The sequence below is a fragment of the Chiloscyllium plagiosum genome, unplaced genomic scaffold, assembly GCF_037043375.1.
Source record: "Chiloscyllium plagiosum isolate Xiang-an unplaced genomic scaffold, Cpla_swu_hap1 HiC_scaffold_27, whole genome shotgun sequence".
Lineage (NCBI taxonomy): Eukaryota > Metazoa > Chordata > Chondrichthyes > Orectolobiformes > Hemiscylliidae > Chiloscyllium > Chiloscyllium plagiosum.
The window spans coordinates 17913301-17934878 of NW_028270165.1; the positions used below are offsets into that span (position 1 = coordinate 17913301).

The 21578-nt window shown below is 46.9% G+C and overlaps 3 non-coding genes across 3 annotated transcripts; all 3 read right to left on the bottom strand.

Annotated features, from left to right (window-relative positions):
- Nucleotides 1–13654: 13654 nt before the first annotated feature.
- On the bottom strand, nucleotides 13655–13728 carry trnan-guu (transfer RNA asparagine (anticodon GUU)). Its single transcript has one exon. It is a non-coding gene; the product is annotated as a tRNA-Asn (tRNA).
- Nucleotides 13729–16213: 2485 nt separating this feature from the next.
- trnae-uuc (transfer RNA glutamic acid (anticodon UUC)) lies at nucleotides 16214–16285 on the bottom strand. The gene has a single exon. It is a non-coding gene; the product is annotated as a tRNA-Glu (tRNA).
- A 2432-nt stretch (nucleotides 16286–18717) lies between these two features.
- Nucleotides 18718–18791, bottom strand: trnan-auu (transfer RNA asparagine (anticodon AUU)). The gene has a single exon. It is a non-coding gene; the product is annotated as a tRNA-Asn (tRNA).
- Nucleotides 18792–21578: the final 2787 nt, after the last annotated feature.

The window sequence follows — 21578 nt, forward strand, 5'->3', positions numbered from 1 at the left end:
TCTTACTCCCACCACCCCGCAGTTAGTTCCCCCCCACCCAGCCCTCTCTCAGATCCCCTTTACCTGCCTGACCCGGGCTCACACCCTCCTGACCCTGTCCACTGACCCCATCGGAAGGCTCTCTACGGAGGGAAAGACCATCTCCCGGAATAAAAAACATCTGATTAACTTTCCGCCTTGCCTTCCCAGCGTGTCAGCAGCCTGGCTTCCAGCTCCACCTCTGAGCCGAAGGTCTCCAAGTTGTGTTTCCCATGGATCACATCATCCAGAACCTTCCACCTTATGCAAATTGAAAGACAAGTCTCACCCTGCCCTCTCCAGTGTCTATTGTGTACTGCTTAATCATTTCTCGTGGCCGGACAGAGACTGATAGCCAAGTTTGGAACCCATGAGGATGGCCTTCACCAGGATCTTGGGTTCATGTTACATTACAGGTGACCTCACTATACTGTAAACATTCTGTCTCTCTGTCTCTCACACACAGCCATACATTCTCAAATACTCACGCAGCCACTCTCTCAGATATACGCGCTCTCTCAGATGCACACACATGTACCCACCCACACTCTCACCCACACACACATCCTCTCACAGACTTATACTCCTGCACACTCTCACTTTACCAAGCATGCACACACGCAAACACACACTCTCTCACCAGACTCACGTGTATGCACACACTCACTCACTCTCATGCATGCACACATAGATAAGACTATGGGGTGAATTTGCATTTGCAGAATTATGTTTGTAGATACATTCTATTTTGCTCAAAAAGTGCACAATCTGCAGACAGTCAATCCATGTAATATTTTATAAATTCCTACTTTGACTCAAGACAGACTCGAACCTCACATCTTTCATGCATTGTCTGAGCTGAGATGGCACCTCTTTGTAAAACCTTAAGTTATCTCGAGACTGTGACTTAAAAGAAGTTTTGGGATTTACATACTCATGAACTGAAACCTGCAACCCATTCTAAAGATGAAACACTTAAAAGCAGTCGAGATTTGTTCAATGTATCAATTTGCTACAAATTCTGTGTCTTATGATCCTGCTGTACAGCTACCTGACGAAGGAGCAACACTCCGAAAGCTAGTACTTCCAAATAAACCTGTTGGACTATAACTGGATTTTTAACTATGTTTCCAGTGAAAACAGCCCACCTCTCCCACTGCTGCCAGTAAACTTTACAATGCTGAGGAAACAATGAACTATCAGTCCTGAAAAATGTACAATTCTAATAATACGAGCTACACATTGACTGCTCCTTCTGATATAAGACATTGGAAACCTCGCGCCGGAGATTGAAAGAAATTAGCAGCTTTAAAAGAAAAACCTGTTGGATCTGATAGCCTTCAATGTCTGAGTCCGACGGTAAGTTCAGGTAACTTTTGTTGGGACCCAACTTTGTTGCAGCTTCAGATGCACAAAAAGTAGCGTTTTTTTTTAAACACACACACACACACACACACACACACACACACACACACACACACACACACACACACACACACACACACACACACACACTCCCCTGCATCCCACTTTCTTCACTCTTGGCCAGCTGAGTTGTCCCTTTGTAATTCGATCCTTGGTGCAGCCTTAGCCTGGAGGAAATATTGCTTCACTCAGCAATTGCAACCCATAGCCTGTATGCAAGTAAGATTCCCCCCGCGCATTTGCAGATGGGCTGTCAAGAATCAACCACACTGTTGTGGTCTAGAGTCACATATAGGCCAGACCAGGGAAAGGATGCAGCTGGGACGACTGAGTGAATCCTTTCCCACATCGGCAGGTTCCTCCCCTAAAGCCTGAGTGAATCAGATTGGGGTGTTTGTTCCCCGAAAATGGTTTCATAATGAGATTCTGAACTCCAGATTTCTGACTGAACTCCAAATCCGCCATCTGCTATGGTGAGATTCAAACGCGGGAGTCCCCAGAACTGGGTTATTAATGCAGTCGATAATGGCACTCGGCCGAAGCTCCTTCAATCCCCCTGCGATGAGAGGTGAACTCACTGATGTCTCTGCAGGTGGGAGGAGTAGGTGAAGCCCTTCCCGCACAGTGAGCAAGTGAACGGTCTCTTTGATCCTCCAAGCTGAGTAAATGGTGTGAAGTCCTGTACTTTTCACAGTCACCGCACTGAATCTCCCTCATTCGGGTGTATCAGTATTCTTCCTGCCGCACCAGTATCCAAGCAGACAGAAGCAAACATTTCTTCTCGACTGGAATAGCTGCTGATATTCAAGTCCCAATGAATCAAATGACTGTCAGAAGCTGATGTATCTTTTGGTTTCAGATTTCTTTCCCCATGTCTTCCTGCAAATAAAACCATGAAATGAGTCACGGTCAGTACAGTCAAATGAACATAACATCGGTGACAATTCCTTAGATTGCCAGATACCTGCTGATCATATATTATTCATGACACAGAAACCTGAAAACCCTCATTCAGCCAGATAGCATTAAGTATATAAAGAGGAAAACTTCATTTAGGTGACAATGACCTGGAACAACCTTCCTACAAAGGTGCTGGAAATGGAGCTGAATGAAGGATATGAAAATGAAATGTCATGGCTGCTTCAGGAAAGAAAGCCAGTAAAGTTGCCGAAAGACGTCCTGCTGATCTGTTAAAATAAAAATGCATACAAGAAATACGGGATGTAATTCCATTACTATATTAGAAGGTGAAAAATCATAGCCATGCAGCTTGTACAATAGCGAATATCTGATATACACCTTATGAAGCAATCATAAAATCCCTGCAGTGCAGAAAGAGGCCATTTGGCCCATCGAGCCTGTTCCGCCATTCTTTAAGATCATGGCTGATCTATCCATCATCTCAGCTCCTCTTACCTGCATTATCCTGACTACCCTAAATTCACGAACCATCCAAAATCCCATCGAACTGTGTCTTGAATATGCCTGCTTCTATTGCTTCCTTGGGCAAAGAATTCCATATATTCACCACTCTCCAGGAGACGTAGTCCCTCCGCCTCTGCCTTAAATCTATCCCTATAGTCTTGTTACCTCGTCTAACCCACCAGCAGAAACGACGAGATAGGATGGGTCTGGGTGGCAAGTTGTTCGATGGGTCAATGTGGACTTGATGGGTTGAATGGCCTCCTTCCACACTGTAGGGCTTCTATGATTTACTGCAGTTGTGTTTGCCCAGAACCACAGCTCCCAGAACCTCCCAACCTCTGCAAATTGAAAGACAAGTCCCACCCTGCCCTCTCATATGTGTGTTATCAAACTGCTTCATCGCTTCCAGTGAATACAGCCCACACCTCCCACTGCTGCCGATAACCTTTACAATGCTGGTGCAACAATGCAATACCTGCAATACTGAAACCCGTAAGGCTTCTGATGATACCAGATTGTGATTCACCGCTCCTTCTGATGCACAGCATTGGAAGTACATTTTTGGGGGCTGAAAGAAATGAGCAGTTTAAAACAAAAACCCACCTAACCCTTCACTAGGATTCCTGTTCAGGATACTTTACTTAAAACACTTCAACCCCACATTGCAACAAGTTCCACATTCCATCAAAATCCTGGATGTCCTCACTTACTCAGTTGCTGTCTCTCAAATGAAAGATTTCATTGTAGCTTCTGCTCCCAGTAAGGACAAAATATCGTTGAAAGCTGCTCTGAAATTCCAGTCTTCACAACAATACTTCTGCTTTCCTTCAGTCCAAATTGTCTGTGCTGACCAGATATCCCAAATTAACATAGTCACATTTGTCAGCACTTAGCCTATATCCCTCTCAATTCACCCTGTTACCAGATGCCATTTAAAATGCTGTAATTATACCAGCCTCCACCACTTCCTCTGGCAGCTCATTCCATGCTTGCATCACTCTCTGTGTGAGAAAGTTGTCCATAAGGTTCCTTTTAAATCTTTCCCCTCTCACCTCAAATCTATGCCCTCTAGTTTTGGACATCCCTACTATGTGGAAATGTTTTTGGCTATTCACCCTATCCATGCTCCATATGAACTTCTGTAAAGTCACCCCTCAGCCTCCAATGCTCCAGGGAAAACAGCCCCGGCCTATTCAGCCTCTCCCTATAACTCAAACCCTCCAACTCTGGCAATAGCCTTGTAAATCCTTGCCAAACCCTTTCAAAGGTTCACAACACTTTTCCTGTAGCAGGATAACCAGAACTGAACGCAGTATTCCAAAAGTGGCCTAATCAATGTCCAGTACGGAGGCAACATGACCTCCCAACATCTGTACTGAAATGCACTGACCTATAAAGGCAAGCATACCAAACACCTCCTTCACTATCCTGTCTACCTGCGACTCCACTTTCAAGAAACTATGAACCAGCACTCCAAGGTATCTTTGGTCAACAACACTCCCCATTAACTTTGCAGATCCTGCCCTGATCTGCCTTTCCAAAATCAAAATTTCAAAATGGGGTTGAGAAACGTATCAGTTGTGATTGAATGGTGGAGTAGATCTGATGGGTTGAATGACCGAATTTCTGCACCTATGTCATATGGTCTCTTGCTGTCCTGGACACAGAGTATGAGAATTGGGAGCAGGAATAGGTCATTTGGTCTTTCCAGTCGGCACCAGCATTGAACAGTTCATAACTGGATATAAATATACCGGCATCTAGGTGGTCAGGGTGGGATTTTTTTCACTGCAGCATCGGAGGTTGAGAGATGACCTTAGAGAGGATTATAAAATCTTCAGGGGTATCGATGAGGTGAACAGCAGGTATTCTTTCCCTGGGATGGGTGTTTCAAGGTTAGGGAGCAAACTTTGAAGATGAGAGGAGAAATATTTTAAAAAGACATGAGGGGCACCTTTTTATTTTAAGACAGAGAATGGTTCTCATGTGGTATCAATGTCCAGAGCAGGTGGTGGATGCAGGTACAGTTACAGTGTTTAAAAGACATTGGATAAGTACTTAGATTCATAGAGATGTACAGCATGGAAACAGACGCTTCGGTCCAACCCATCCATGCTGACTAGATATCCCAACCCAATCTAATCCCACCTGCCAGCACCCGGCCCATATCCCTCCAAACCCTTCCTATTCATATAACCATGCAAATGCCTCTTAAATGTTGCAATTGTAATAGGAAAGGTTCAGAGAGTCTGGGCCAAACACTGGCAGGTGGGACTAGTTTAGTTTCAGAACACAGTCAGCATGGACAAGTTGGACTTAATGGTTTGTTTCTGTGCGGTATGACTGTAACTGTTCTATACTGGTCTTAAAACCATTTTCTTACCTCCCCCCAATACCCATCAATTCTTTGTTCTTCAAAGTCAAATGAACTCAGCCTTGAATACATTCAATGACTGACCTAACTGCAGGAAGACATCCCCACTTCTGAACTCAATTCCACTTGCTAATATCCCACTTGCCTTGCTGATTGCTTGCTGCTCCTGTCTGACAACTGGCAGTGACTGGTGTAGAAGGACGCCGAGGCCCCTTTGTCCATCCACACATCATTCCTGATGAAGGGTTCGTGCCCAAAACATTGACTCTCCTCCTCCTCAGTTGCTGCCTAACCTGCTGTGGTTTTCCAGTGCCACACTTTTCAACTCTGATCTCCATCATCTCACTTTCATCACATCTCAACATATAACCATTTAAACAATGCGCCTCCACTCTGCGCTTTTTTTTTAACATCAAAGGCTATAGATTGTGTCACTGCATTTGCCATGTGTTTGTAAATTGAGACAGACCTGGATCAAATTTTTCAGAGTCTGTCCCCTCCCTCGATTCACTCTTTCCTTTCAGTTGCTGCAAGTTAACAATTGAACCCCAGAATGAAACAAAAAATGAAAAAAGTGGTGAGAAACAGACTGTTGTACTCACGAAAGTTAGACAGAGGAAGGAAGTTACAATCTGGGGTGAAGTTCACAGAGAAAGGAGCAGCATCAGCTTCAGAGCTCACGGTCCAACCGCCATATTTCGACAATGGCCGGCTCTGATTGGCTGGAGGACCAGTCTCCTTCCGGTCCTCCAAGGTTCTCCATTGGTCCATGCAAAGGAGCTGATGCGCAGTTTCTGCGGGCACCAAGGAATATGCGCAGTGCTTTGCTGACACTGGCGGTCATGCGCAGTGCTTGCTGACACCGCGGAGCATGCTCAGTGTGCAGGAATTTGTTACAAATTTTAAAGTTAAAAATCACAAAACACCTGGTTATAGTCCAACAGACTTATTTAGAAGCACTAGCTTTCACAGCGCTGCTCCTCCATCAGGTGGTTGTGGAGTATAAGATCGTAAGACACAGAATTTATGATCGTATACTCCACAACCGCCTGATGAAGGAGCCACGTTCCGAAAGCTAGTGCTTCCAAACAAGCCGATTGGACTGTAACCTGGTGTTGTGTGATTTTTAACTTCGTTCACCCCAGTCCAACACGGGCACCTCCACATCATGACAAATTTTAAGTGTCCAAATGCGAATACGAGAGAAAAATACCAAAGCAAATTTTGTCGAAATTTTTTTCCCCTGTGCCTAGACATGGTATTACTTTTGCATTTTGTCTGGCTGCTCAACGTTTCTGTCGTTTCCCCAGGGTAGAGGTATTGCAAAACTACAGGGTATAGGTTTAGGGTGAGAGGAAAAGATTTTAAAAGATTTAAAAGACTCGGAATATAACATTCACCCCTTACAGGGCGAAAGTGAGGACTGCAGATGCTGGAAATTAGGGTCGAGAGTGTGGAGCTGGAAAAGCACAGCAGGTCAGGCAGCATCTGAGGAGCAGGAGAATCGACGTTTTGGGCAAAACCCTTCATCAGGAAATAGCCATGGGGAACTGCAGGGCTGCAGCGTAATCGAGTGAGTCTGGGTAGGATGCTGTTGGGAAGGTCGGTGTGAATGATCTGCAGGGATGATATGCCTTAGCTATGCTTATATTGAGAAATGGTTGCCACAAATCTGCTGTGGGACGAGTGGGTTCCAGCTCGTGGGACACTGACACCAGTCCTGGGGAAGGTGGGATTTGTGCTGTCTCTCGCTTCCCATTCTGCCCCTTGTCCATTTTCTCCCCACCCACTGCCCCCGCCCTTTCTCCCCTCTTCACACTGCACCCCGATTCTCTCCCCAACCCTCTGAACCCCTGTCATTCTCTGCTCCACAACCTCTGTCTCCTCTCCATTTCTCTCCCTTCTCCACCACCACCAGTGCCCCCGCCCGTCCTTTCTCGTGCCTCAGCCCTTGTGATCTAGTGGCCGAGCAGAGGCTGATAACCAAGTTTAGAACACATGAGGATGGCCTCAGCCGAGACCCTGGGTTCACGTCACACTACAGGAGACCCAGCTACACAATACACTCTCACACACACAAGCACACTCTCTAACATACTCACACGCTCGTGCAGACCCTCTCTGATAGACATGCTCTCTCTCAGACACACAGTAATACATCCCCACACTCAAACCTACGCACACACCATCTCACATGCTTATACTCCATCTCACACACACATAGTACCCAGCATGTACACAGACACACACACACACACTCACACACAGTACCCAGCATGCACACACACACACACGCTCTCTCTCTCATGCATGCGCTCACATATCGAAGTCTTTGGGGTGAATCTGCGTTTGCAGGCTTATATATTTGCAAATAGAACCAGTCTCACTCAAGATTAGGATACAGATAGACCCTACCCTCACAGCTTTCATGCATTGTCTGACCTGAGGTGTCACCTCCTTTTATAGAATCTTAAGTTACCTGGAGAATGTGACTTTTAAAAAGTTCTGGGATTTACAGATTAATGAACCGAAATCTACAACCCGTTTTAAAAGATGAAAGACTCAACAGCAATCTAGGTTTCTTCAATATATCATTTATGTTACATGACACTATAATCTTTTATTATATATTCCGTGTCTTATGATCCTCCTCCACAGCAACTACAGGTCCAAGGAGATCTGTCCCAACTTTCCAATCTACCTTCAGAACTGACACTCCTCAGGCACGGCACCATTCACGTCAACCTGTTCCTACCCTGAGACCAACGAGCCACATACCATGGACGCAGCCAGCTCCAGAAGCAGCTGAGACTTGTTCAGTACGAAATACATTGTACATTGCTCCCAGAATTTCAACTCGCAACGAGTTTCAAGAACATCTGCTTCTCAGTCTGTCTCCTGCTCCCAGAACACTGCTGTTTGTCCCGTCCCCAGGGACTGTGCTCTCTGCACTAGCGGATAATTGAACCATTTTGTTTCTACTTGCAAGCTGTGCTGGTGGAAGGCAGAGCCCATTCGCTCTTCTGCTCTCTCTCACTATCACTTGGGGTAGGAGACGTCATTGACACGAATACATCAAATGGCAACTTTGAACTTGTTCCAAAGGTCTGTTATCGGAGAAATGACAAGGTGATGTGCTATCGGGACAGACAGAAATGGACACCGGAGACTCTTCCCTCAGGTAAATTGATATGAGTGCCTGCTTGTGCAGCCTGTTTGGTGTTCAGAATTTGCCTTGACACAGCAATCCTGCAGAAAGTATTTTGTTACACGGGCGTCTGTTTCTTTACCGCAGGAAATGGACAAAAAAAAAGCAAGTCATGTGTTTCAAATTCACCAGTTCATTACCATCTGAGGGAAGAGGTTTCACACTTGAGATCAGAACACACCGACAGAACAGGACAAGACAACTCAGAGCTGCACAAGGGTGCCAGCGCAACTGTGTAAATCTGATCCTAACCACTCTCTGCACGAAAATGTTCTTCATAATGTTATTTTTACTTCCTTTCCTCGAGACTCTGCCTAATTGTTAGCGATCCTTTCAGGCGTGGTACCATTTTCACTATATTATTTTCTCTGTCTGGACCCCTCGTGTATTCGAAAACGTCAACTGGACCAGATTTCAAACTTCTGTCTCCAAGGAGAGCTGTCCCAACTTTCCAATCTGCCTTCATTACTGACATTCCTCATACACGGCACAATTCACGACAACCTGTTCAGCGCTGTCTCCAATCACATCAATTCCCCGCTTCCTGAAAGTTCACTCTCAGATTGGAGCAAAAACGCAGCTGGAGGATTCATTCAGACCCGGATTGTGTGGGCGAACAATCTGCAATACTTGTTCTAACTTTGAACAAGTGTTTCCCTTCGCTGTGTTCGCTGCAATGGTAGCTCAGCCCCATCCCCTACTTCTGGCAGTCCGACCTCGTTGAACGAAGATGCTTTTGTGGAAAAGTGATCTAGCACTTTTGCTCTTCTGCTGTCTCCCTCTCTCTGAATCCCTTGGGTGAGAGGTGTCAGTTTAACTAAAAAGGCCCTGACCTTGCGGTTGCCTGACACTTTAACACATCACCCTGTTCCCTGGCCAACATCTCAGTCTCAGGCTTGCAGCAGTGTTCCAGCTCCAGATGAAAGAACAACACCTCATTTTCCACTTGCCGAATCGTTGTGGATCCTTTCAGGTGTGGGAGCATTTTCACAACATTATTTCCTGTTTCTAGGTCCCTCATGACTTGGAAAAGTTCGGTTCTCCGAGGAGAGCTGTTCCAATGTTCCAATCTACCTTGATTGTTGACATTCCTCAAACACCGCATCACTCACGTCAACCTGTTGAACACTATCTCCAACCATTTCACTTCCCTGTTTTCTGCCTCATTCGTACTCCAAACAGCCCAACCTCGTTTCACGAAGGCGTTTTTTGAGAAAATTAATCAGGCAGTTTTGCACAAGTCAAGTTAAAAAACGCGGGCTCGTCCGGGATTTGAACCCGGGACTTCTCGCAACTCGGCACAGTAAAGGACCCGAAGCGCCTAGACCAACGAGACAGAGAGCCGCCGCGCGACCAACCCACCACACCGCTTGCGCGACCTGAGACTTGCTCAGTATGAAATACATTTGAGATTCCTGTAACTCCTGTAAGCGGCAAAGAGTTTCCCGAACAGCTGCTTCTCATTCAGTCTCCCTGCTGCTGTTTGTCCCGTCCCCGGGAACCGGGCTCTCTCCACTGGCAGATAATTCAACCATTTTGCTTCGAAACTTTTCTCTGACACCCGAGTGGCCAGTGACAAGCATTGCCCTCCTCAACATAGGATACAGAGAACAGGAGAAGACCACGCAGACCTCCACGAGTGTATCAACTCGACTGTGCACATTGGGCCAGTATATCACTGGGAAATATTTATGTCCAAGCTTTTTTCGGCAGCAGATGAGAAGGCGAGGTGCAGAACAGAGCGCTGTTATACCGGAAAGCTGCTAAAGACGACATTGAGTGAAAAGGAGAGAATGCTTTCTCAGCTGGGTTATGGTCCCAACACGCACCCGTTGTGCCAGGGGTTCCACCTCGGTTCCACTCTTCCTTCACTCGCAACACCCCACACCCACCTCCCATAGTGCCAAGGCACTTTCCCCTGCAACCGCCGAATGTGTAACACCTGCCCATTTACCTGCTCCCTCCTGAATATACAAGGGCTCAAACATACCTGCCAGGTGAAGCAGCACTTTTGCCACAACCTAGTCCGCTGCATTCGCTGCTCACAGTGTCGTTTCCCCAATGTAGCATGAAGCATAAACTGGGTGACTGCTTCGCAGAACATCCCGGTTCTGCCCGCAGAAAAAAGGCCCTGACCTTGCGGTTGACTGCCACTTTAACACATCACCATGTTCCCTGGCCAACATCTCTGTCTCAGGCTTGCAGCAGTGTTCTAGCTCCAGATGTAAGAACAACACCTCATTTTCCACTTGGAGACCTTACAGCCCTCCGGTCTTCAATATCGAGTTCCATAACTTTAGGGCCTGAACTCCCCCATGTCCTTGACCCCTACCACACAAACGACTCCTTGTTATCACCTCGTCTGCTATGACACACTACGTATTGTTAGCCGCTAACAGTCTCCATTAACAGTTATTCGCCCTCCCACGCGGATCGTTATTCACTCCTACGTCCTTCCTATTGTTCTCTCTCTGAGCTGGCGGCAAACACAGCAATGTACATCGGAGACTCTGAGCCAGCTGAAACTTGCTCAGTGTGAAGTACATTCCACATTGCTCCAAGAATTGCAAGCAGCAAAGCGTTTCCAGAACATCTGCTTGTCATTCTGTCCCAGGGGCGCTGATATTTGTCTCATCCCCAGGAACTGGACTACCTCCACTGGTGGATAATTAAACCATTTTATTTCTACTTGCACGTTGTTCTGGGGGGTGGGACGGAGTGTAGGGTGGGGGGCGGGTAGAGTCCATTCGCTCTTCTGCTCTCTCTCTCTCTCTCTCTCTGAAACCCTTGGGGTGAGAGGTGTCAGTTACATTAATGCGGGGAACATGAACAACTTTGATTGTGAACTTTCTCCAAGGGTCTGTTATCGGAGAGATAGAAAGATGCTGTTTTGGCAGGACCGAAAGAAATGGACACCGAGGACTCTTCGCCCAGGTAAATTCACATTGTTGTGCAGCCTTCTTGGTGTTCAGAAATCGTCTTCACGCAGCAATCTTAGGGAAAGTCTATTGCAAAGTGGGCATTGCTTTCTTTGCTGCGACCGCGCAGCAGTTAACATCTGAGCCCGAAGTGTCCCAGATGAAGAGAATCCGAGTGAAACCTTCACTCACTGAGAGTCATCCCCACGGCTCTGAGCTGAGGGACTGCAGGCAGTCCAACACGGAAGGGACGGTTAAAAATGAACCAGTTTTGCTCCCTCAGCCTCTCTGTCCCAGAGACAGGCAGTGGGACGGCATAAACACGTAGCATCATTCTCGCACAGACAGAAGCCGTTCAGCCCATCGAGTCCACGGCGACTGTCTGTCACTTGTCTCTCTCTCTGAGGTCATTCACAATCGGTGGTATCCGTCCTAATAGTAGGGGACTATGTCTGAGTCGTGATGCGGTTTCTGACATGCTTGTCATTCTCGTCTGAACCAGGGTGGCGAATTAGTGCAAGGAATGGACGAAACCACAAGGCATGTGTTTCAACTTTACCAGCTGATTGGCATCGCAGAGAACTGGGTTTGCGATTCGGTTCAGAGGAAACAGACGAAGTACAGACTACCACTGAGACCTCTAAAATGTTGCCACACGAGTTGAGTGGATTTGGCGAGTGCATCGATATGCTACATTTGGACACTCGGTAAGTAGACGCAAAGGCAGGCAGCTTGCAGAAGAGAGCACCGATCTTAAGAAAAGCAGCTCGAGGTGACATTGAATAATAGCAGAGGATGGTTTCGATCCATCGACCTCTGGGTTATGGGCCCAGCACGCTCCCGCTGCGCCACTCTGCTGCCACACGCGGCGCCCCTTCCACAGAACACTTCAGGTTTTCGTCTGGCACGCGGCAGGCACGTTCGAGCCTGATGTCAAAGACCTCCACTGCTGTCGTGTAATATGCTGTTTCGCAGACGTATGGAGGCTGTGTAAATATAAACTTATTTCTAAATTCCCACATTCTGTTGGTCGAACTGTGATTTCACACTGAATCACAACATGTGTCACAGCGCAGACGGAGGCCATGCGGCCCACCTTCGCTCTGCTGGTTCTACACTTAAGTAAACGTGTGTCTCTATTCGTTTCATTCTCTCGCCTTCTCAGCGTAAATCTGCACATCTGAACGTGACCACCGAATTCCCTTTTGTGTCCATTGAATCTTCCTCTTTGTCACTGTCAGACATGGACTTACTGACCCTACCACTCCCTGTACGAAAACGTTCTTCCTAATGTCACTTTTACTTCTTTTCATTGTGACTTTAAAATTCTGCCGAATTTTTGAGGTAGAGGTAAACAGCCAAAGATAATCACCGTCACTGCTTTCCTTCCATCGACTCAACTTTGTGAAGCAGTATCTTTCACTGGCAAATAAAACACCTTTGTCCTCAGGTGCCTGCTTCATTTCGACCACGACTTCACGCCCCTCACTGTTCTCGTCTCACTTCCAAACACTTGGCTCATATCCTCAAAAACAGCTCTGTGGGTATAAGCTTGTTCCACCCTGACAGGCAGTGGGTTGCAGATTCCCGATCAGTCCCAATGTGATTGAAATATTTCAACCCCCCCACCCCCCCCACCCCCCCACTGATTTGCATCTTTCAAAAGGCCGTGGAGCAATCTCCCTTTCTTTTTGACGACAGTTCTCAACTGTGGTCGGCAGGGTTCACACCTGCGTGGGGAAACCGCAATGGATTTCATATCCATCGCATTCACCACTCGGCCCACCAATACAGAACCACACTGACAGCTTCACTTCCCAGGTCTCTCTGCCTGTGGAACTGAGAAAGTGTAAATCATTGCAGAGTTTGTTTGAATCCAATCACTTCACAGGTTTCGAAAGGGTTAAATATCTGCAAATGGCGAGTCTGGGTGTTTCATCCCGAAAGATGAAATGGACGTTCAGTTAAAAACAAAACCAGAAATTGCAGGAGCAACTCAGCAGGTCAGGCAGCATCTGTAGAAAGAGAATCAGAGACAACATTTCAGGACTTTTTTTCCCCTCACCCAGGTACAGCCAAACCTACTGAGTTGCTCTCGCACTTTCGCCTTCTGTCTCGGACTCTCAGCATCCGCAGTCCTTTACGTTAGAAATTCAATCAATTCAGAAACCCCTTTGTGCTTCCTCAGTGGAAAAGATTTCCGTTTGGGAAATATTTTCCTGACACCATTAAAAACGCACATCTTTGCAGACAAGAAAGCTGTAGGAGCGCGAGCAGAAAACGCCACGTCCCTGGGTGGTCTCGAACCACCAACCTTCCGGTTAACAGCCGAACGCGCTGACCAATTGCGCCACAGAGACAGCCCCGGGCATTGTCCGCACAGTCTCGTTGAGGAAGCATCTATTCAATTCATAATTCAACCTGCCCCGCCCAGAATTACCATTGTCTTCTATCAGTTCAAACACAGCGAATACTGCAGAAAGCCAACGGGTCGAGCAGCATCTGTGGAAAGGTAAACAGAGCCGATGTTTTGAGTGTGTTACGGTTTTTGTTCAGAACTCAGTGTTTTGCCTCTTCCCAAAGTTGGTCCAGGTCTGTGTCTCAATTGGCAAACACATGGCAAGTGAAGGTCCGCAATGTGAAGTTATAGCCTTGGCTGTTTAATAAAAAAGCAGTGCATTGTTTAAATGGTGATATATTGGAATGTGGAGAAAGTGAGGACTCGAGGTGAAAGTCGAAAAATGTGGCACTGGAAAAGCACAACAGGTCAGGCAGCATCTGAGAAGCAGGGCAGTGAACATTTCGGGCACAAGCCCTTCATCAGGAATGATGTATGGATGTACAAAGGGGTCTCAGAGTCCCTCTACACCAGTCAATGCCAGTTGTTGGGCAGATGCAGCAGGCAATGAGCGAGGCAAGTGGAATATTACGAAGAGGAATTCAGTTCAGAAGTGGGGTCATTAAACATATTCAAGGCTAAATTCATCTGAGTTTTGAACAACAAAGAAGTGGATGGTTATGGGGTGGAGGTAAGAAAATGGTTTTAAGACCAGTACAGGTCAGTCACAGAGTCAGACAGCACTGAACAGACCCTTCATCCAACTCGTCCATGCTGAGTATGTTCTCAAACTAAACTCGTCCCACCTCCCAGTGTTTGGCCCATCAACCTTTGAAACTTTCATATTCATGTACTTATCTAAATGTCTTTTAAACGTTGTAACTGTACGTGTATAAAATCATGAGGGGTATGGATAGGATAAATAGACAAAGTCTTTTCCCTGGGGTGGGGGAGTCCAGAACGAGAAGGCATGGGTTTATCGTTGGAGGGGAAAGATACAAAAGAGATCTAAGGGGCAACGCTTTCACGCAGAGGATGGTACGTTTATTGAATGAACTGCCAGAGGAAGTGGTGAAGTCTAGTACGATTGCAACATTTAAAAGGCATTTGGTTAGGTATACGAATAGGAAGGGTTTGGAGGGATATGGGGACGTGTGCTGTCAGGTGGGAATAGATTGGATTGGGATAGTTGGTCGGCATGGACAGGTTGGACCAAACAGTCTGTTTCTGTGCTGTACATCTCTATGACTCTATGACTTCTTCTGGACATTCATTCTGCACTCAGGCCACTCTCTTAAAAAACGATCCTTGTCCTGTCTTTGTAAAATCTTTCTCTACTCACCTCAAAATATTTGCTCCCTGATCCTGAAACGCCCAGCTGAGGGAAAGGACACCTGCTGTTCACCTCATCCGTATCCCTCATGATTTTATAATCCTCTATATGCAGTGTGTAGTGGTTCATTGAAATAATGTCCTGATGCAGCGTCGTTTGTGGGTGTTGGGATGATTGCTTCTTTGGTTAAGCACTTGGTTTGCGTGTGTTGTTTTTCTGTAGACGCTAGTTTGAAGTTCCCCATTGACTGTTCGCTCTCCTGTGATATCTCGGAATGGCACTTTGTTGTTGTTCTCCTCCTCTTCAAACCAGGAGCCCACCCCCCGCCCCCCCCCCCCCCCCCCCTCAGGCCATAGTCTCACTACTTGGAACACTAATATACAGACTAGTCAAAGGCCTCCACTGAAGACTAAAACACCAAGTCGAAGATTCACGCCACTCCATTTACTCCATCCAAGAATTCCTGAACACCAAAGACACTAAGTTAGAAGATGATGGAATAATGATGTCCTTTGACATAACAGCCCTGTTCACATCCATTAACATCAACGTGGTCAAAGAAAACTGGAGACACTACTCGAAGAACCAAAGACACAAACACAGCACCAACTTCATCAGCAAAGTTAGCACTATCCAGCTCGTGGAACTGTGCCTTAACCACCCACTTCATATTCAGTAACAAGCCCTACAAACAAATCAACGAAACACCCATGAAACCACCAGTATCAGGATTCCCAGCAGAAGCAATAATTCAGAGTCTCAAGCCAACAGCCCTTCCAACGATCCAACCCAAACTTTGTGTCTGCCACAGTGATGACACTTTTGTCATCAAAAAATGAAGCAAATTAGAGGAAAACTACAACACATCAACAATATCCTTACTGGCATAAAATTCACAAAAGAGGAGAACAACAACAAAGTGCCAATTCTAGATGTCACAGTAGAGCGAACAGTCAATGGTAAATTCAAAACAGCGTCTACAGGAAAACAACACACACGAACCAAGTACTCAGCTACAGAAGCAATGATCCCGACACAAACAAACAAGCCTGAATCAGGACACTATTTCAACGTGGCACTGCACACTGCAGCAGCCAGTAACGACGAAGACCAATAAGTAACTGTACAGCGCATTTAAGTAGATTGGGTAGGCAAAGAATCCACTGAAAAACACTTCCCTGACCGGGAATCGAACCCGGGCCGCAGCGGTGAAAGCGCCAAATCCTAACCACTAGACTACCAGGGAGACAGCATCGTCACCTCACAGCCCTATTGTAAATTGCTTCCCTGCCCGGAAATCGAACCCAGGCCACGATCGTGAGAAGGCTTCCACCAACATCATTGCTTGTATCCATTGCTCCCGATGCGGTCTCCTCTACATTGGGGAGACTGGAGACTCCTCGCAGAGTCAAGTCACAGCGCTTGAGGGAACATCTCCAGGACACCCGCAGCAATCAACCCCATCACCCTCTCAACTCCTCCTCCCACTCTGCCGAGGACATGCAGGTTCTGGGCTTCCTCCATCGCCGCTCACTCCCCACCCGATGCCTGAAGGAAGAACGCCCCATCTTTCGCCTCGGATAAATTCAACCCCAGGACATCAATGTGGACTTCACCAGTTCCCTCATTTCCCCTCCCCCCACCTTACCTCAGTTCCAACCTTCCAGCTCAGCGCTGCCCTCATGACCTGTCCTCCCTGCCAATCTCCCTTCTCAACTGTCCACTCCACCCTCCTCTCTGACCTGTCACCTCCATCCCCACCCCCATTCACCTATTGTACTCTTTGCTACCTTCGGCCCAGCACCCACCCCCCAATTTATCTCGTAATCCCTGGAAGCGTCCTGCCTCTATTCCTGATGAAGGGCTTTTGCCCGAAACGTCGGTTTTCCTGCTCCTCGGAAGCTGTCTGACCTGCTGTGCTTTTCCAGCACCACTCTGATCAAGCTTTGGTTTCCAACATCTGCAGTCCTCACTTTTGCCTACCCAATAAACCCAGTGTGACGATTTCACATCAACAAACTGACACTAGCAGACACAAGGTCTGCAGAAACCCTAGCCACATTACTTTACATTAAAGACATCTGTGAAATGATGTCCAGACAACTCAACTCTCTCAGCATTAAACAACGGCTAGTGAACCTTAAATACAAACAACCCGCGAACGAATGTTATTTACAAAATACCATACAACGCTGCCGCACAGTTCTCTGTGGCAAGAAATGCTGGGATGAGATAAGGAAGATTTTTTCAGCCAAAACGAATCGGCACTAACTGGACAGCCATTTAAAATCAACGCTGTCAGGCCAGGATGGAAGATTGGAAGGGATAATCAGTTTTCTTATTTCCTGAAGATTTACAAAGCTGAGACTGGGTTTTGGTGTTTGTTCCCTTTCCACTCCCAGGAGCCGCAGTGGTTGGGGCGGTGAATTCCGGAAAGTGAACTGTGCCCGTGAGCAGCGTGTGGGGCTCTTTCAGCTTCCCCTCCTCTGACAGCGCTGTGACGTGACTCTGATGTTCTCAGGGACACTTACTGACGCGAGACAGTGAAAAGAGTCTCGTTCCTGCAGATCAGGAATTCAAACCGTATGCCGGCTTCAGGACAATGAGAAAGATTAATTGGGGTGTGTGAAGAAGCTGTGAGCTGCATTTGAAACAGGTAGGTGGAGTCAGATGCGTCATCCATTGCGCCCCGGCCCTGTGCGGACCTGACGCTGCCATGCTGCAGAGTTCTGACGTTATACGGACATGCGCAGCAATGGGAACATTCACAAGGTGAACAGCCAAAGATAATCACAATCACTGCTTCCCTTCCATTGTACCAAATTTCTGAAGCAGTATCTTTCACTGGCAAATGAAACACCTTTGTCCTCAGGTGCCTGCCTCATTTCAACCACGACTTCACGCCCCTCACTGTTCTCGTCTCATTTCCAAACACTTGGCTCATATCCTCAAAAGCAGCTCTGCGGGTATCTGCTTGTTCCACCCTGACAGGCAGTGGGTTGCAGATTCCCGACCAGTCCCAATGTGATTGAAATATTTCAACCCCTCCACTGATTTGCATCTTTAAGAAAAACGTAGAGCAATGTCCCTTTCTTTTTGACGATAGTTCTCAACTGTCGTCGGCAGGGTTCACACCTGCGTGGGGAACCCGCAATGGATTTCATGTCCATCGCATTCATCTCTCGGCCCACCAATACAGAACCACACTGACAGCTTCATTTCCCAGGTCTCTCTGCCTGTGGAGCTGAGAAAGAGTGAATCATTGCAGAGTTTGTTTGAATCCAATCACTTCACAGGTTTCGAAAGGGTTAAATATCTGCAATTGGCGGGTCTGGGTGTTTCATCCCGAAAGATGAAATGGACGTTCAGTTAAAAACAAAACCAGAAATTGCAGGAGCAACTCAGCAGGTCAGGCAGCATCTGTAGGAAGAGAATCAGAGACAATATTTGAGAACTTTTTTTTCCTCATCCAGGTACTGAGTTGCTCCAGCAGTTTCGCTTTCTGTCTCGGACTGTAAGCATCCGCAGTCCTTTACGTTAGAAATTCAATCAATTCAGAAACCCCTTTGTGCTTCCTCAGTGGAAAAGATTTCCGTTTGGGAAACATTTTCCTGACACCATTAAAAACGCGCATCTTTGCAGCCAAGAAAGCGGTTGGAGCGAGAACAACAAACGCACCGTCTCGGGGCGGTTTCGAACCAACAACCTCCCGGTTAATAGCCGAACGCGCTGACCAGTTGCGCCACAGAGACAGGTCCGGACCTTCCTGCACAGTCTCCTTGAGGAAGTTACTATTCAATTCATAATTCAACCTGCCCCGCACAGAAGTACCATTGTCAAAGCACTGATAACATGGTAGTCTGGTGTCAGCTCGATTTCAGGTCCTGATTTCTCTGTCCTCTGGTCCCCCTGTTCCCACAGAGTAAAATGTTGTCTGTTCTCAGCTCAACTCGGTTGTAGGCGGCATGGTAGCACAGTGGCACAGTGGTTAGCACTGCTGCCTTACTGTGCCTGAGACCCGGGTTCAATTCCCGCCTCAGGCGACTGACTGTGTGGCGTTTGCACGTTCTCCCCGTGTCTGCGTGGGTTTCCTCCGGGTGCTCCGGTTTCCTCCCACAGTCCAAAGATGTGCAAGTCAGGTGAATTGGCCATGCTAAATTGCCCGTAGTGTTAGGTAAAGGGGTAAATGTAGGGGTATGGGTGGACTGCGGGTCGGTGTGGACTTGTGGACCCCCTTTTACACCTTCTGGAGCAATAAAATATTCTGAGCCTCCAGGAAATGACACCTTATTTTTTCCCCCTCCTGATTTAAAAAATCTCGATAAAGTTATCTGTCAACTTGCTCGGCTTCGTTGGAAAAATGTCCCAGCTTTTTCTTAACTCAAACCCTCCATTCCCAGCAGCACGCTGGTAAAGTAGGGAATAGGGATTTGTATCAAATCACATAAATGTACTGTCTGAAAAAATCTGGCTGTGTTCTTGCCTGAGATATTGAGAGTCCCTGTTGTAAGTAATTACGAATGCAATTATTTTGGTCCCAGAATTGAACAATCATTTTGCAACAAAGGGGTCTACTCTGATAAGGAGGTAGTGGTCATTTCTAGGGTAACTGAACAGTTTGTAGATCAGGGAGATGAAGTTCCAGACACTTGGGAAAGGCAAGAAATGACTGTGATAAATAAGACAAAGAACTGTGGATGCTGGAAAACTGAAACAAAAACTGACAACACTGGAAAAACTCAGCAGGACTGGAAGCATGTGTGGAGAAAAAGCAGAGTTAAGGTTTCCAGTCCAACAACTCCTCTTCAGGATTCTGAAATAGTTTGTGAGAACCTCTTAAGACTACTGCTCCGCTTTAAGACCATAATACACAGGAGCAGGATGAGGCCATTTGGCCCATCGAGTCTACTCCACCAGTCGATCATGGCTGATATATTTCTCCATCCCATTCTGCTGCCCTCTCCTCATAATCCTTGACCCCTTACTAATCAAGAACCTATCTCTGTCTTAAATGCTCTCAATGACTTGGCATCCTCAACCCTTCTCCTAGTGGAAACATCATCTCCACATCCACACTATCCGGTCATAGAGTGGCACAGCGCTGCCTGACCCACTGTGATCTTCAGCATTTGTTGTTTTCAGGAATGATTCCAGCATCTACAACAACGCGCTTCTAAATTTTGTACCCAGTTGGTTAGCTCTCCCTGGATCCCGTGAGATTTAACCTTACTCAACAATCCACTGTGTGGTACAATTAAGAAAGTTCCCAGGCCCCACCTCCTTTTGCACACGTAAGTAGCACGATGGATCAGTGGAGAGCACTGCTGCCTTCCCGCACCAAGCACCAGCGTTCGATTCCAGCCTTGGGGCGACTGTCTGTGTGGAGTTTGCACATTCTCCCTGCCGTGTCTGCGTGGGTTTCCTCCGGCTGCTCTGGTTTCCTCCCAAAGTCTAACGATGTGCGGTTTCGGGAGAAGTGACCATACTAAATGGGCCCAGAGTGTGCAGTAAGTGGAGTGTAGTGTAGTGTAATGGGATAGGGGAAATTGTATGCATGGGTTACACTTTGGATGGTCTGCGTGGACTTGTTTGGCTGAATGGCGTGTTTCCACATTGTAGGAATTCTACGTGGCATTCCCCCAACTCCAGAGTCTCAGCACTCTTGGCTTTTCCCATGGACAGTGTGGGGGAGGGAAACAATGTTTTACACGGGAGGGAGGTTCAGCGAGTGTGAAGCTAAAAGTACACGCAGTGCATTACTTGAGCTGTTTTCCCCGGTATACCAGAGGCTGAGGGGTGACCTTAGAGACGTTTATAGAGTCATGCGAGGTATGGATAGGTTGAATAGACAAAGTCATTTCCCAGGGATGGGAGAAGTCCAGAACAGGAGGGTAGTATGTTTGGCGTGAGGGAGACAAGTGTAAGGAATGATCTGCCGGAGGAAGTAGTGGATGTAGGTCCAATTATAGCATTTAAAAGGCGTCTGGATGGATATATGAATAGGAAGAGTTCAGAGGGATATGGGCCAAGTGCTGGTAAATGAGACGAGATTAATTTAGGCTATCTGGTCGGCACGGATGAGTTGGACTGAAGGACCTGTTTTTGTGCTGTGTATCTCAATGACTCTGGCTTGCCCGTAATGTTTGCCATGCCTGTATGTTCAGTTTCTGTCTGGTGTCGGTGCCAATGCCTTGATATCTCATTTCCTCCACCTCCCCAGATGTTAACCATTCCGTGTCTGGTTGTTTCTCAAGAAGCTGCATTGAAGGTTCATCCTGAATTGGTACTTTTTTTGCTTCCCAAAATCAGACTTACTCACTCCTACATATCGTGAAAGATACTAACTTTCAGGTGGATGTATCCAAAATTCAGAGGTGTCTGTCTTGATGTTTTCACTTTTCGGTCTCTGTAAGATCCTGAATCAGTACCACCGGGAGAATTAGTTTGAGCGGAGTGAGAATAGAGGGGTGAGAGGGGGTGGGATGGTGCTTTCAATTTTGTGGAAAAAGAAAAGAATGTTCTGCGTAAAGTAGAATTGC